We start from the raw sequence: 18,197 nt of genomic DNA, 5'->3' as shown, positions 1-18,197 counted from the left end.
CCTCTATGTAACTTTTGAATGACTAATTTTGCCTTAACATGCTACTTAAGAATTAAAAAGAGATACAGAAATTAATCTGAAAAATAAAGATCTTTTTACCGAGGTGAACACTTTACAAAAAATGTTGATTTGAATTGTTATCTAAAGTACAGATAGCTCTAAAAAATGATGGCAGTCTGAATATATTTAAACCCTCTGCCATGCATTTTGCAATGTGGGTTATTCAATTCGTTATTATTTAAAACGGTTGTAAGTAGATAGTTTAACTAGACTGGAACGTAGGTATGTCCTGCAAATATCCATTCAAAACAAATTGTCGACTTGATTGTTTAAAACAAAAAAACGTGAAATTGGCATTATTTCAATTAATTATCCGCACGAAATAGTTTAGTAGCTTTACCATGCATAAAAAAATATGAAAAGGTGCATTAATCCGTACGCTCGGTGCCTAAAATGTTGTCAAATTACTCTTAAGTATATTTATTCTATCCTGCGTAGCAACATTGTTTGCATTCTGAACAATCGTTCTTTGGTTTTAAAGGTGTAATTCGTGATTACAATAAACATATCAGCTACATTTGCTCGCACCGGGTCATGCACCGAACTGAACGAAGTCCAATAATTTGAGTTAATTGGTCTATCACATACGTAAAAGCATGGTATCGAATGTTTTCCAAGAACCGGCTCACGCTTCAAAAAAGAGCAGCTCCATCTACGGCCAACCGCTCACGAGCCGTCTCGGAGTACCGTGAGGCCCCAAGTGAGGTTTCAAGCATCCCCGAGAAAATATATTCAAGTCCGAGTCCACCCAGCGAAAAATATTCTAAGTCCAGAGCCCCTCGCCAGGCGAGAGAGGCGTCGAGGCAGGCAGATGCCTTGGATTCGTCAGGCGAGAGAGCCTTGCTGAGCTCGAGTGGATTTTGTGAACAAATCGGCTAAGTCCGTAGTTTTGCAGAACAAATATTAGTTCCGAACCCACAATTTCTAATAAACCCGGTAGCCTGGGTGGTAAGAGACGGGTAGCGAAGGCGTGACTATAGAACATGTTACCGTTATTCACTTTTGCAGCTGAATTTTTTTTTTGCAAAATATTTTCGATTCGCTAATATGCACAAAATCGGCACCAGAGATTTTGACGGTAGGTTCAGGATGCCGCGGGAGATCAGGATAACAATTAAATATTGAATATTTTTGTGAAAAGGGCTGCCATTTTTTCCGGCGCCCCGCCGCCCGGCTGGAAAAACGGCAGCCCTCCTCACAATAATATTCCATATTTAATCGTTTTCCTGATCTTCCGTGGCATCCTGAACCGACCGTCAAAATCTCTGGTAACAATTTACTGAAAATGAGTGAACAAAAAATTAATTAACGGATTGGTTGAGGATCAAGCCAACAGATGGCGCATGCCTTCACTGGTTGAAAACTCGGCAAATAACAACACATCCTAATACATCCTTTTCCCACTAAAGATACCAGCGTGTAATTTCGAAACTCAATTTTTATGTGACCAATCAAAATGCATTGTGTATTTCGAATTTGCCTAAATGGTATTCGTTCGCACTTGGGGCATAATTAATATAAAATATGATGCACTCTTCCGATTAATTCCAGAATGTATTGCCACTTCATAATGTACTTAAATATTAGAGAGGTAATATTTAAACGTTAGCGAGTTAAATACTAGATAATGGCCAATAAGAAATGGGGTGGCAACCCTAATTGGTTGCAATATCTCCTAGTTCATATTCTGTAATTTATGTAATATTTCATTTCAATGAAATCGGCGTTATGAAATACAGAAGAGTTGTTTGATCCAAAACACGTAAATATTATTTATCAATAGCATTTTCCTTAATAGCTTGATCTCAACACGGTTTCAGTGGTGCAGTTGATCTATGCAAATCTATCCACTGCACTGGTTGCAATGTTCACATGCTCCTTACTACTGCAGTCATAGTAGTTAACATTTTAATTAAACATAAGAATCATTAATGCAAGAATATATTCAAAACCTTTATTAATTTCAAAATTATAGAATACAAAAATGTCAACTAAATATGTCTAATTTCTTCTTAAACAATGCAGCAAACAAAACTGATTCTGAAGACTCCTTGGGTTTGACAAAACCCATGTCCCTGATATTTCAGGGATAATATTTCACATCTCCAATTAAGTTTCTTTGGCTTTCCCCCAAATTCAAATTAAGTACATTAAAAATGTTCACAGAATAATTTGTCTACATGAGAAATTGAAGGAATAATTGAATCTCTTACACCATGACATAGAAAAACTATTACGTATGGTTTCAATTCTACCAGAAAATTAACTTTACAAACTACTATCCATTGGTCACAGAGTCTGTCATATTCTTAAATTATTTAGGTTTACCTATGAATGGGATTCATATTAAAACCCAATAAAAATTTATTTGCTTAGTTGCACAGGCATTAGGAATTTAGATTAATGAATTTCTCAACTGCATATTATTAGCCCACTAACTAGGAAGTTCTATGAATCGTGTGTAAGGAGAGGGGATTGCTGCTGGAATCATGCAGGAAAGGTGGATGCAGACCTTTTTGATTATCAATGGGGTGCTGAAATTGTAATGGAGGGAAGAATGTTAGGCAAGGAAGGGGTAGTAATAGTAGAGGCATATTAGACTTAATGGAATAAGGATATATACATAAATTGAAGAGGGGTCTATTGCAGTATTGGATGCTGGGTTGTTTAGTAAGGTGAGGCAAGGAAGTTGTTGCTGTACTGTTTGGTAGCTGGTTTTCATCATAACCCTGCCTTTACTGGTAGATTAATATAATCATTATAACTACACCTATGTTGTAGAACAGGTAAATTTAGTAATCAAATGAGAAAAAGACGCCAAGGATTTCAAAAAGATTATGATCAAATAGTAGGTTTGATTTGTATGGAATCTGACATCAAGGGATCGAGATGGTGCGGGGGCTAACGTACTGGCTTCCCACCCTGAGGGCGTGGGTTCAAATCCCTGCGGTGTTGAATATTTTTCAGCGGTATCTCGATCCCTACTTGAGGTGCTTTGTGGAGGGCACTTTGAGTGAGTACGCCGTCTGTCCGATAGGACGTTAAACTACGGACCCCTTGGCGCCTTACGTAAAGAGTAGGCTAATGCCGATGCCGGGTTTCTCTTCACCCTTCATGGCGCAAATGACCTTGGCTGTCGGTCGCCTCCCCTCAAAACTACTACTACTGACATCAAGACAAGGATTTTTGAATCTGGCAACAGTTTATCACAACTGTTTGTGAACAGTAATTTATTGGACCAGATTTATCTTCCAATTACTGGACTGGATGTCTTTTACCAATGGAAGGATTTAAATCTTAGTGGGAATATTTTTGGGAACTTATTTGCCAAAATAAATAATGTAACTCAATGTAGGAAAGGATAATGCTCGAATACTTAAATGCTATCTATGCCCATCATATTTTATTGCACCTCTCCATTCAGATTCAATTGTCCAGTTTGAAGATTAAGAATTTGGATCTGGAGTAACTTAAGTGGAAAAAAAAAGGAGAGAAAAAGCCTTCGGAAGGATTGGAGAACATCAACCTTCATTTCTAAGAACTTTTAATTGGAATGAACATTTGAAATAAAGATCAAATGAAAGCAGGCCATCTACATACGAGGGAGTGATTAAGGCTCTTTGGGTTGCATGGGTCTTAAAGAACCATTTCAAAGGGCCACTCGATAAAAGACACTGCACTGTGATTACTTTAATGCAATAAACTCGTTGGTGTTTGTTTACTGTATTTCTAGCTTGTATAATTTTGCACATTATATCACACTTCAATTTAATCAGCTGAAATTCCTATTTTCAGCCACAGGCACCTACCTTCCTTTCTGTTCATTTAATCAATCGGTTGCAGCTGGTTTCAGGCAATTAATAAACGAATGGTTGCCTGTTAAATAAATTTTAACATTGCATTACCCCACAAATAGATAGGAAAAGTCTTTATTTACATGTTTCATTTGAAGATTGGATTACATCAAATATTGATAAATCAATTATAAAAACAAGAATAATCAAGCCACGTCAGGAAAAACCACTTCATACTTTGATGTTATTTAGTATTGTGTTCACTCAATACTAATTGGCATCAAAGGTCCCAATGGGGTGTCAAGCTCATACATCAGGGTATGGGGGTCAGTGCCTTTCCCTGGGTAGGTTATGGTTTCCCAGGATGATCTGGTACCAAAAAAACAGCTTGGATGGAGCTGAGGGTGCATCAGCAGCATGACTTCAAACCGAACCCGGGCCCTCCAGTCAGCAATCCAACTCTACTCCTGGACTACCACATCTCTCAATATGTTCATTTGCTTTATTCCTTTACCATCATAGGACCTTTACCATCAAGGGACCATTTGGTCTCAATTTCGCCCAAATAAAGACCACTATCTATCTATCATAGCAGGGCAAATTTTTGACACATGCTGGAAGCAGTAAGTTTATAAGCTGACAATAACTCAAGTTTCTGTAAACAGTACCTTTTATGATTATTAAGAACAAAATTTAGCATAACAAATGTGCATATTTGAAAATACTATTTCACTCAAAATTCTTCATAGACCATTTCGGGCTGATTGATTACGTGTGAATTGTCAGTTAACCATATATCCCTGGGAAACCAGAGTTGGCACAGGGAATAGAACTAATCATATCTTATCACGTTGTGTGACTTTTACACATGGCACAAATATTATATATTTTACTTTTAGCAGATCTCTCTTATAAAACCAGCCTTCCGAGTAGAATTTCATTGTTTTGATTTCAGATCAATGAGGCAGTTTCTCGCACAAGTAGAAATTGTAGGGTCTGACAGGAAAGGAACAGTTTTCGACCCCCTACAGGTTCATCCATCTTCATTTCAATTAATTGTCGTCTATTTTCATTTTCAAATATACATTTGAGAATCTCCCCTTATCTGTACTTGGGAGCAATTGGGTTGGACATGGCACTAAGGTTAACAGATGAAACTTAGCATTGCCACAGTTACCATATTTGCCATTCATCAGGTAGCAAAAATCTACTTTTTCAATGACATTATTTCTGGAGGTAACAGATGAGGAAGCAACCCAAGGTTCATATGGAATAATTTGTGATATTCCTTGGCTGAAGCTCTTGTCACTGATTATTAGGGAGGGTCTCACCATACATGCCTGAATCTTGGTTCATCTTGTGTTCTGGTTGGTCCCTGGATTTTTACTCAAAATTTCCATACATAGCATAACTTTCTTACATTACTCTGGTGTAAGGAGTGTTTTTTATTTATCCCTCAATAATGCAGACATACAAGTTCCAGGAAACATCTTGTTCATTATAGTTCACCTTTCAGTGAGATTCTGCAGCTGGTGAACTGACTTTGAAAAAAGAAGCAATTCTCTTTGTCTGTGATTTCATCATGTGTGCAGAGTGGCCTTCGCTCAACATGTAATTTGGTGAGGCAAAATTAATGGCCATTGAGAGCTGATTCTAACTTGAACTCATCATAGAAGCCACAGAAATCATACAAACAAGCTAAGAGTTTCAACAGAGGATGCCCACCAACTCATGGAAGTGAAAATTCAAATGGCCAAAACTAAGAAAAACCAGTGACACCATCTTCACATTACTATGGGTCCATGAAGTCAATTGAATTTAATATATACTCTAATTATGTTATACTTTTTCAAAAATTACTCTCTCTAACCAGTTCCTTTATTCCTTAGAACAAGTGCCCCAACCATCCTTGAACTAATTGGAGAGAAAACATCCTAATCAAAATCCCTCAACCAACATAAGGTTTGTTGTGCTTTTTAAAATAAATTAAAAGACAAAGACAGTACCACACCTGAGTTCCCACTTAAATTTATGCCAGGGTTCAAAGAAAACTTAATTTCACAAAGCACATTAGATGACTTTTATCCCACCATTTAAAAGTGAAATATGAGATGAATTTGGAAAAGTTTTTCTTTGATTGAAAGATTCATTTGAGATAGAAAAAAGAAAACTATCAAAAATAAAATGAAATGCTTTCAATTTATTGAAGAACAAATAGTCATTTTTGGCTTGAGACATGCCACTAACTACATATAATGCTTGCTACTTCTTGTAGAAGCACTGCAAAGATCTTTAAGTCAAATATCTTCAAATTTTCACTGAATGGATAAAATAAATAAAGATTTAAAATACCTTCCGTAACTACTTGCCGTGTGAATCTTGCTCTCTTCCCTGTCCCCTCTTCTGCCTCAGCAGACCTCATGTGGTCGAGCACACATCAGATGGTGGCTTCTTTCAGTTGAAAGCACACAAATGGTGACACCAAAGTAATGCTGATAATGAATAGGAGATTTTGCATACATCAAAAAAACAGTTTCTTCCAAAGTAGAGTCCATTCTAAGCTGGGGATAAGAGTTGAGGTCCATCAATCTTATTTCTAGATATTAAGTACAAATTTAGAAAAGTACAACAATGAGAGGGGTGGTAGTATGGGAGAGTTTGTGATTAAAAAAAGTATCATTCAACAACATGAACAGTTAGTGGGTCAAGGCAATGAAGAAAATATTCATCAAGTTACGGAACTAGGAAAATTTGATTAAAAAATCTCCATATTTGTGGATCTGTGTGATTGAACTATTATTACTTTTAGATTTTCTGTACCTAGCATCAGAACTGGATGGCAGATGGTTAAGTGAATTTGGTCAGGATGAAAATAAAACTAAATTAAGTATTAAAAGGGAGTTTCGAATGCAGATTGATATGATGGGCATGATTAGAGTCTAATTTTTTCCTCCAAATTGTTCAATACCTGTATAAAATTAATTTACCATTGAAACTTTTTAATTTTAGAAACAACTACATGCTGATTACATTGCTTGTCAGTAACACTATTTTAATTACCATGAAATGCAACATTATGAAATTTCATTAAATTTTGATTTACTCACAGTCTACGATTTATTCATTAAAATTATTTCCACAAAATCTTTCCCAAGATGACTACCAACTACTTAAACAAGTAAAATGAGGAACTGCAGTCCTCCCCCTTATATTTCGTCTGAGAATCTACACCTGTATTCCTGTAGTGGAGGGCACATTTGTTCACATGTGCTCACATGTAACTAAAGATGGCATAATAATGTGAAAATATTTTGTACATAGTAATAAAAGGATGGTGGAATGGTACAAACCATGGCGCAAGCTATCACTCAGCGCATACATTTGGGCTGACTGAGTTCTGGTGAAAAAGTAGTAGTAGTAGTTTTGAGGGGAGGCGACCGACAGTTAAGGTCATTTGCGCCATAGGGGATGGATAGGAAAGGATGAAGGGTGGAGAGAAACCCGGCATCGGCATTAGCCTACTCTTTACGAAAGGCGCCAAGGGGTCCACAGTTCAACGTCCCATCCGACGGACGGCCTACTCACCCAAAGTGCCCTCCACAAAGCACCTCAAGTAGGGATCGAGATACCTCTGAAAAATATTCAACACCACTGGGATTTGAACCCGGGCCCCCTGGGTGGGAAGCCAGTACATAGCCCCCACACCATCTCAATCCCCACTGCTGAAAAAGAAGCTGTATAACTGGCCCAGATAGGCACTTTGGATGTGATACATCTCAGACCTGATGGAAATATCTGAAATATTTCATTTTAAGCCTCGTTGATCATTTGAGGAAAAGCAAACATTAGGGTCACAGAGTAAGTTCATCTCCAAGACCAATATATTGGAGGTAGGAGTTAATGAATCTTCATTTTCGCTTGAATAAATACCCTAGGATATCAATCTGGGAATAAGGGTGGGGAGAGTACACCATTGTCAGCATTAGTCTACTCTAAGGGAAAGACCAAGGGGTCACAATTTAATGCTCCATTTGATGGATGGACTACTCCATTATAGCATGTGGCTCCCAAGTAGGGGTCAGTATATCTAAGAAAAGTTATGCCGCCACTGCGATTCGAACCCAGGCCTTCAGCATGGGAAGCCAATACATTAGCTGCTGCACCAACCAGATCTCCTTTGTCGAAGTCATATTTGGCTATTGACTAAGAATGCAACAACATTCGAAAAAATTTGATATTATTTAACGATTGTTATATGTTACAAAATTTTACCAGGTCATCATAACGTGGAATCAGTTTTAAATGACATAAAACTCTACTATGAGTAATTATCTTCACCTAGAACGAACTTTAACAAGTACATGAAAAGAGATAAGAATGAGCAACTTATCTGCCTGGATCTTTCCTTGCCAAGTAACTGCTCCAATCATTTGATATACGTATTACATTAATATTCCTAGTAGAATGATGCGACGTGGTAGTCTAGAAGACCGAAATTTTACATATTGTTATAAGTGGTCCCCGGAATGAAATCCTGGTCGATATATTTGGATAAATCTAAAATTCAAATAGGAATATTATATAGTAATCATAAATTGAGGAAAACATTATAGGACAGATATATGATTTGAATGTTCCCATTTACTGTATTCTAGAGTTTCACGGGGGCTAAGAGAGTTCATCGCGATCTGTACAATCATCGCAATCTTTCAAAAAATCCCTTCGGATAGATTACAAAGATATAAATCGACGGCGAGAATTGGTGAAACTCATTCAAGCCCACCTGGAATACGCGGAGCAGCGTCCAATAATTCCAGCGACCCACCGGAGCGGCTCAGCCTTCCCTCGTCCTCCCTTCACAGACATTAACAGAATGCTTCCAGAGAGCTCCACTCACGTCCCGCTCGAGAGAAGGGAGGCTACTAGGGACAGAAGAAAGCACTGTAGGCAAAAAGGCGAAATGGAGGAATGCAGGGAATGAAGTGCTGAAAGATGCGGGCGCAGGAAGTGGCGGAGAACGAGCAAGTGACTGGGAAACTGTAACGCCCGCCTGGGACAGGAAGGGGATGTGAGGGAGGAGGGTTAGGACGAGAGAGGGGGAGACAAGAATGAAAGAGGGGAAAAACTCGTCCACTCTAGATGACCCGGCCGATGAGTGCGTTGGAATGGTGAAATGAGTGAAGTAGGAGTGGGGGGGGATAAGTTTGTCGGGGTGGAGGTCCTTTCGCGTTGACCTATCCAATAGCTTCGCACGTGGGAGGGGTGGGAGTGATTTCAATGAGCGCGGATGCACTCGACCATGGAAAACGCAGCGACTGAGTCCCAAGTTCGTAGGCTACCCTTTCAAACGGAGTGAGTTGGGGCTGCTGTACTTAAATTTGACACAAGGCTTTTGGGGGACGGTGGTGTGCGCCATTTCATTAAGTCTCCTTATTGTGGACAGGGGTGGGGTGACCCATGCCAAAAGTATTTCCTACGAAGCGAGCCTTCACAGACACAGGGGAGAACCTAGGAAGGATTTTTATCTCCTTTTCGAAGGTAGTCTACGCGAAGAAGGCAAAGGTTCCCTTTGTTTTGGTCGCTCAAGCGAAGGAAGTTACGGATTCGATAGAGGCTTTTTTCCACTCTCAGTAGGCAGTACAAGCGATCACGGCAAATGAGTGCTAATACTTGGGGAGACTCTCTGTACGGGCCTAAAATCTTACCATAGATTTATTACTGCATTCTTTCAATAATTTTAATGAAGAAAATCTTTCTGAGCGTTTATCACCAATGAACGGTGTTGGCCCAGTGTTCACGCACGAAAATATTGCTCAGAATTGTCCAAGAACTTGTAAACCTTTCGAGAGAGTTTAGAAACCTTTGTTTTATTTAATTTTAAAAAATATCATTCTAGGTGGCGTAATTGTGTTTCTAGCCTTATCGTTTCACGGTAGGAGAGTTCATGTTAATTAAATTGGAGAGATGAAGTGCAGAAGAAATAGATGTAAGATGTAATTTTTCCCACCTACGATAAGGGATCAGAATAAAATGTTTGCCGGACCGCTGTAGGAGGGAAAGGTGTTTTGGGCCAAGGGTAGTCTGGTGTGTCACCAACCGCCAATCACCCTAGTGATGTCTCGCAGGGTACTAAATAAAACTAAAAGTAAAATTTAATTTCAGAAAAAAATTAATTGAAATCAGCTCTAGATTATAGCAGTGAAAAGCGCTTCCATCAAACTTAAATATGCTTTTTTATTCTTCTTTGGGTAAAGGTACAAAATCGATGCAATGATGATGTGAAGGGGAGGAAAAGGGAGATAAATGTATCAAAGACGCTTACAAAGAAGGGGATGGGAAAAAGAGAGCCGAATACATGTATAACCATACATAATTTTAAAATGGCTCAATTTCGGCTGCAGTCAAACAGATGGTAACAAGCTCACCTACTCAGGTGTAAGAGTGAAAACTGCCTTTCCTCTTCACCACTCTCCCTTTCCCTCTCTGCCCCATTTCAACATTACCCTCCCGGAGTAAACATCACCTTCCGCGCTATCCCAAATGGACTGGACGACCTTAAGGCGCAAGAAGACGAGCGAATGTTGGCCAGGTTATCGCGAGCAGACAACTTTTCGCTTTTTTCGTCGGTGACCTCTCGCTGCAATTTTCCTTTTTGTTGAGAAGTTTCCTTAACCTCCCTTTTCGCTTTCTCGCACGATTTTCAAGCGTTTTAAACAGTGTTCAGAGCACAATAAGAAAGTAGGCCCTCTCTTATAGGTGGAAGGCGTGAAATATCTCATCCTCTCCGCTGTATCATTCCAGTCATCCCCGCTATCCTTCAATCTCACCTTGCATAAACCTGAAACATCTATATATATATATATATATATATATATATATATATATATATATATATATATATATATATATATATATATATATACATATATATATACATATATATATACATACATATATATATATATATATATATATATATATATATATATATATATACACGAGGGTCATCCGGAAAGTAGTACCCGTTCGTGAAATAAAGACACAAAAGTAAATATTAACAAACATAAAAAATTTTATTTGAAAGAGGATACTTTAAACTACTTCTCAACATAATCTCCAAGCAAATTAAGGCATTTGTCATAACGTGTGACAAGTTTCTGTATTCCTGCTGCATAGTCCTTCGCCGCCAGCTCATTGAGATACGCGAGGGACCCATCTTGCACAAATTTTTGCATAATGCAGATGGTGTTTAACAATTTCATGAACAATTGTTCGAGAAACATTGGGAAAATGCTCACAGATGTCATCAATTGTGACGCGCCGATCGTTCCTCACGAATTCGTCAACTGAGCTCACCAGTTGGTCTGTAACGACAGACGGTCTCCCCGAACGCTCATCGTCGTGTGTGTTCCCCCTCCCCATGTTGAAGTTGCGACACCACCGCCGAACAGACGACTCGTCCATTACATTGTCTCCATACACCTCCTTTAATTGGCGATGAATATCACATGGGCGAACGTTTCTTGCATTGAGGAATTTAATCACTGCCCTCACTTCACAACTGGCGGCGTTCTCAATTTTTTTAAACATTGTAAACAATCACAGAAACAACACAGGCAATGCTAGCGTCACGCAACTTGGCTCAGAGAAGGCAGACAAGCCACTGAAGCTATCTGACCTCGTCCAGCGGCTACTCGCGTCGTCAGCACTTCATGCGGCACGAACGGGTACTACTTTCCGGATGACCCACGTATATATATATATATATGTATATTGAAATATATATATATATATATATATATATATATATATATATATATATATATATATATATATATATATATATATATATATATATATATATATATATATATATTTCCTTTTTCCATCTCTTCCTTTATATTAATTGAATTGAGCTCTTACGGCTAGCAGTATTGAATACATGAAAAGACTCCAAACTGTTCACGGCTATTGGAGTCTTTTCATTTATTCAATCTCCCTTCATAGTCATACCTGTAACAAACTGAGTAAAGCTGTTTATATGCTAATAAAGCTCAACTTTCTCATTTCAAATGAGTATCGTTTAACACTCTTCTCTGGAGTCTTTTCATTTATTCAATCTCCCTTCATAGTCATACCTGTAACAAACTGAGTAAAGCTGTTTATATGCTAATAAAGCTCAACTTTCTCATTTCAAATGAGTATCGTTTAACACTTTATGCCTTCTTACAATATTATTTGAATTACGGTGTTTATTTATTGGGGCATTCCCCACATGCTAAACAAATTTTGCTTCTACAAAAGAGAGCTATTCGCTCTCTTGCTAATATACCACCACATGATTCCTGCAAACCTTTTTTTATTAGGTATGGGATAATGACTGTATTTAGTTTATATATCTTTAAGGCTCTGATTCATGTGAAAGTTAATCGAAAAAACTTACCAATTAAGATCTAACATCCATAACTACTCCACAAGGGGTAAATCAAATCTAAATACTAGATTCTATATTATCATCAACTTACAACGCATTTCATAATATGAACATACGACTGTATAACTATCTCCCTACTCAGTTGAAATCAGACTGTATCCAGAGTTTCAAGAATAGGGTATACACCTGGTTACATGCTCACCCACTTTACTCATTGGATGCATTCTTTTGTGACAATCTTCATGAAAATGACGATATTTAGGTTACAAAATTGATACAAGTAAAATTTGGCTATCTCCACTTTTATATTTGCTGTCAACAATAACCAGGACAGACATGCAACTAGCAAAATTGTTGAATTTAGGTCATAATTCGAGAGCAGTTGATTTCTACGGGCGGATATCCTGGAGGGGTGAAATTAAGTAGTTTTAAACAAGTTATCAAAGAAGTCCTGCTTAAGCCACTTGATATCACTCCTGCGAGAATCAACCGCTCCCGCGATGACCCCCATTCAACAATTTTGTAAATTGTATCTGTCCTGTTTATTGTTGAAAGCCACCTTAAGAGGAACCTGAGTTTAACAAAATACAATTACATATGGCCTTGAAAATAATCAAATGTTAACTGTCCTCTATTCCCTCCTTGTGCTAAAGCGCCGAGGGCAATGCTGTTTTTCGGAATGTATCCCACATTGGCACAAGTGAGACAAGAATACAATGACCTGAGAGCACCGACACCCGTTGTTAAAACTGAATTTCTGTAAGCACCCAAGTGTGTCTCTCAACTGATATTTAATTGGATCAGGGTTGACATCTGCTCCAGCAATGACAGGGAACGCGGATTCGACGGCCATCGAGGAGAAGATCGTGGTGTCGGTGGAAGCGGTGAATGCTGCCCCTGAAGATGCTGAGGCTGCTCCCCAGTTCCGGAAGGAGGACGTTCTGGGCACGATACGCTGCCTACGCAAGAGGAAAGCCCCGGGAAATGACGATATACCCAATATCGTCATCCGGGAACTTCCGAATGCAGCGGTGGCGTACCTGACCAGCATCTACAACGGCTGCGTCAGGATTTCCTATTTCCCGACCACTTGGAAGAGAGCGAGGATCATATGCCTCTCGAAGACGTCGAGGACGGAGGTGGGACCCGGAGACTTCCGGCCCATTTCTCTACTCGACGGATTCGGGAAGATGTACGAGAGACTTCTGCTGGAGCCGATAGTAGGTTTCGTCCGAGAGGCTGACATACTCCCGGATGAGCAGTTCGGCTTCCGCGAGCGGCATTCCACGGTCCATCAGCTGGTGAGAACCACGGACGCCTTCAACAGGAAGATGTCGGTGGCAGGCGCATTTTTCAGGATAATACAGGAGACCTTTGTCTCTAGTCTACGAAATAGACGTTAAAAGTGACTCTAATAAAAATCTGAGGATTCTATAAAATTAAAATATTAATTGCATGTGGTACTTTAGGCCCCATGTATAACAGAATATAAAAGGAAAGTTTGATAAATTTGACATTTCAATCTTCATACAATTCCTCAAATATCTAAATCTCTAAGCGATGGCTTGAAGTTACGCTTCTAACAAAATCAACACAGGGTAAAAACAAGTGAATTATAATATTAAAGCAATACGATACAGTATCTATCAATATCCTGGTAGGGAAGACAAAAAAATATTCACATACAATTATCCCAAAAATAGGTAGAATGATTTTTTGTAACCGATGCAGTGGGGTGATTTGTGCTGGGAAAGGTAATGGAACTCAGTGTGATGAAAGTGTACAAAATGTGAGACATGCTCAATTCTGATTGACCCCCAAGTGTCAGGATGTTATTAGAAGAGCCACAGAAAACCACAGCGTATTGCATTATTACATAAGATTTAGCCATGAGAAAGGTAAGCCAAGATGGTCCCCAAAGGTGGCCAGAAGACTGCTTGTGTGACAAACTTGCCTTGGGCCTCTGGGGCCACGGTGAAAGTGACCCGAATTTTTTAGAATCGGTGGTCATTGGTGACGAGATATGGATTTGAGTATGACCCAAGTATAACCACTTTTGAGTACCATTTTGAACTACTTGATTATAACAAAGAGGCCATGACGAGGTGCCTGAACGAGGGTCGTCTTGATGCCTTACAGGAAGCATACCACAACTGGCGGAGGCGATGGCATCGGTGTGTCGATACACAAGGGTGCTCTTAAGAAGAATTTTAGCAATATGTACTTTGATCTGCACTATATTTTCCCCCAGATTTGTTCTACTTATTTTTGGGACATACCTTTTATTTGAACCTAAACAGGCGTTTAAAAAGTGACACGAGCCAAAACACGTATTAAGTGACACGAGCCAAAACACGTATTGGAAATATTTGTTATATAAGTTGAGACCTGACTGCATTATTATCTGTGTGATGATTGTGCAATTTTAATGAAAGGCACGCCTTTGAAATCATGACTCTTATCATGGAAATCATGAATGCTATCGAAGAGTGATGCGATTTAAGATTAGTAGACGATTGAAACCAGGACTCTTGATGATGAAATTTCAAGAAGACGAAGACAAAATTAGGCCGAGAAACATGATGAAAACTAGAGGCCGACTTACAGAGGAAGACTAAGATACAAACTAATAACCTTTCCTTTCTCAGGAATATTATGAATAATTTAAGAATGAAATAAGTGAAAACCTAAATAAAGAAATAAAATTTAATAGAAATTGAAAATACTGAAAAATGCCACAATGACAGTTTATAGAACGGTGAATGAGATATTCTTGGCAACCTGAAAAGTTGGTGTAGTTAATGTACGCCATTGGAGAATGAAGGGTGATAGTATTTTAACCCGCAGCATTCACACATAACCCGTATGTATATTCGGGCAAAACAATGAAATAACAACACATTAAAAACACTAGTAAAAATATATAAGGATATAATACAAAAATATATTTGGATCGCGGTAGTCCAGGGTTAGAGCAATGGACTACCGACCGGAGCTCAGCTCCACCAAAGCTATATGATTTTTCGGGTACCAGATCTTCCTGAGAAACCATAACCTGCCCAGGAAAAGGAACTTGACCCCCTACTCTGATGTGTGAATTTCGCACGCCGTCGGGCTTTGTACTGGGTGAGCTCTATAATCAACTACCGAACCAAACTTCGGGTTGATTACTGTGTTTATGTTTAAAACAAATATACATATTAAAAACATACAATAAATTAAAAACAATACCAATCAATATCATTAATAACGACTTTCAACATGATTTCGTACTAATAACATTAAATATCACATTCAATTATAAAAATATAAATTTTAATTTGGCCTTGAAAACTTTTGAAAAATTATAAAAATATATAAATCAGCCGGGGTGGATTTGGAACATGAAATTTCCACGTATAGTTAAGGAAAAAATGCGACGAATCGGTACTTGTCAGAGGTACGCTGATAAAGCTGATAGAACTGTCTGATAAACATCGTGTCCTAAAATAACAATTTGCGACCCAGGAAATTGTTCCAAAGAAATAATAAAATGAATCCAATTAAGTTGGAATCGTGGAAATGTTTAATAATCCTGGGCGTTGATTTATTATTTGGGTAATTTATAGACTCACGATTATACGCGGAAACAGGGTTGTGCATTCATTACCGGCGAGCCCCACTACAAGGATCATCGGGAATCATTCATTGCATGAATCTCTAAAGCGTGAATCTACTAGGCCTTGTACATTTCCACTTACGTGTTTTGCCACGGTCAGAATGAATTTCAAATGTGAGCTACTTGAACTGAACTCGGTGAGTGGGAAAAAATGCCCCCTGTGCTGTTTCCAGAGAGTCCAAATATGTTTTACGCGATGTAATAGAAGTAGCGATTCCAAATGGCTGATCAAGGCAAGCGGCTCCACACAGTGAGTGAACTACGACCGTCAAATGAAATCAAAGGACAAAGAGTGAAGAATAGATAAGTGGAGAGTAAGGGTGAGAACAGGGTAAAAAGCTATGATGGGGTGAAGGAGTATCAGTATCCGGGAGGACCCCGTTAAATTTGTATCCAGCTATGAGGAGAATATAAATTTCTGTTCCATTCGCTGCTCACAGGAATTTAAATGCCATCGAATATAGTCTCTTAGTGGCTTTGAATAATTATTTTGAAAAAAAGTATTTTACTTATTCTGACCAGCATTCTTGCACTAAACCACTGAAATACAAAGAATCTCTAGGAATCGACAGAGAATTTCAAAGGGAAGCAGTACCAACAAGCTCACTTCCCTCGACAAACGGTATTACCGCGTTAGACTCCAATTTTGTGAAAAAATAAGGAAGATGAGGAAGAATAAGTCAGTGGGACAGGACAATATATCAATTGATGCTCTAAAAAACGGGCGATACCGTAATATCTCCGTAACTGCGTCATCTATTCCAAGTAATTTTAAATGACGATGTCTTGCCAAATGATTGGAATAAAGCACTACTTTTTAAGTAATTAAGATATAGAAGGATGGCAGCATTGCATCTGGAATCAACTCTCCAGTCCATGATCTACAGGTAAATTGCCGTAGTGGTCGACAGTGGGTGACCGGTAGGCTTGTCGGTAGCAAGCCATAAGTTAGTCTCCCCAGGCTTTAACATGGATGTTGTGTTAGTTCTTGGGCTATATATCATAGCAAGGATAGTATGATAACCGTTGGATACCCATAAACCACAATGTGCTATAGACTATATGCATTGAGTACAAGTATACTCGTAATAACGGTAAGTAGTTTATCTCCACCTGATATGGCGCGTGACACTTGATATATCCTTGAAATGGAAAGAGCATAGCCGTCTTATTAACTGGTATAATCATGAAATATAATTTCTGTAGTTACCTTAGAAGTTTAAGTAAAGGCCCAAATTTCACAACACCTGGATCACCTTCGGTACTCTCTCCATTAATTCAGTTATGGTTTTTTTTAAGTGGAAAAGGTTTGCATAAGAAAACATAGCACAAGGTTTTTTAGGAAAATAAAATATAATATCAACAATGATGCACAAATTATTAAATAACAGCATTTACGATACGTAGAATATGAACTAAATTGCTTTCATAGCTGTTTTAGTTCAGGTACTAATTAATGGTATTTAACTCAAAAGAGTGATTAATTTACTCCTCTAAAATTATTTCAGAACATAATCATATCAACTTAGCATGTGTGTCTAACGTATGAATATACATGTAAGGTGAAAACGTAACACGATAAATTACAATGCATACATTTTGCATGTAGGGCAATCATTTGAGTGATATTCTGCGCTATTCAAATTTTGTACCATTCCCCACTTCGTTAGGCCAAATAATCTTTAAAACCATATGTTATCACCATACTGTACAATTTATTTCAACCTTCGTTGATACGTCGTAGCATTGACTGTTTTCGCGTGTTAACATTTGGAGGTTTCCAAATATGATTAGAGGAAAAGCAACTGCCACGTTCAAAATCAGGTCCTTTAAACTTAAGAACTGAACGCAATCAACATGCCATGGAAGATCGCGTACAAGCAATTGGCTATGTAGGATTGAAAATGTAGGAACATATTTCGCAGATAAATTGCGAATTCAAGGATTCTATGAGTAGAATCCATATAACTTTCGTTGCGGCTTCAACGCCGATGATATTTAAAGAGAATAAATAGAGTCACTCTTCCTATGTGTCATGGCTTCTTTAGGATAAGCCTTAAAATGTGACTATCGTCCTCTAAACGATCAAAATACGGCGAATGTCCGTTATAGGAAATGGGAGGGAGATGGCTGGGTGCGTATCGTACAACACTGGGCTGAGCAGATGTTCTCAAATGTCCACTAGTTAAAGTGCACTACCACGATGTGATAGACGTGTTGGGCTCCGATATATATATATTATATATATACT

Source organism: Hetaerina americana, unplaced genomic scaffold, assembly GCF_022747635.1.
Source record: "Hetaerina americana unplaced genomic scaffold, ioHetAmer1.1.p SCAF_2, whole genome shotgun sequence".
Taxonomy (NCBI): Eukaryota; Metazoa; Arthropoda; class Insecta; order Odonata; family Calopterygidae; genus Hetaerina; species Hetaerina americana.
The sequence above is the reverse complement of the archived record's forward strand: the minus strand, read 5'-3'. Positions refer to the sequence as shown.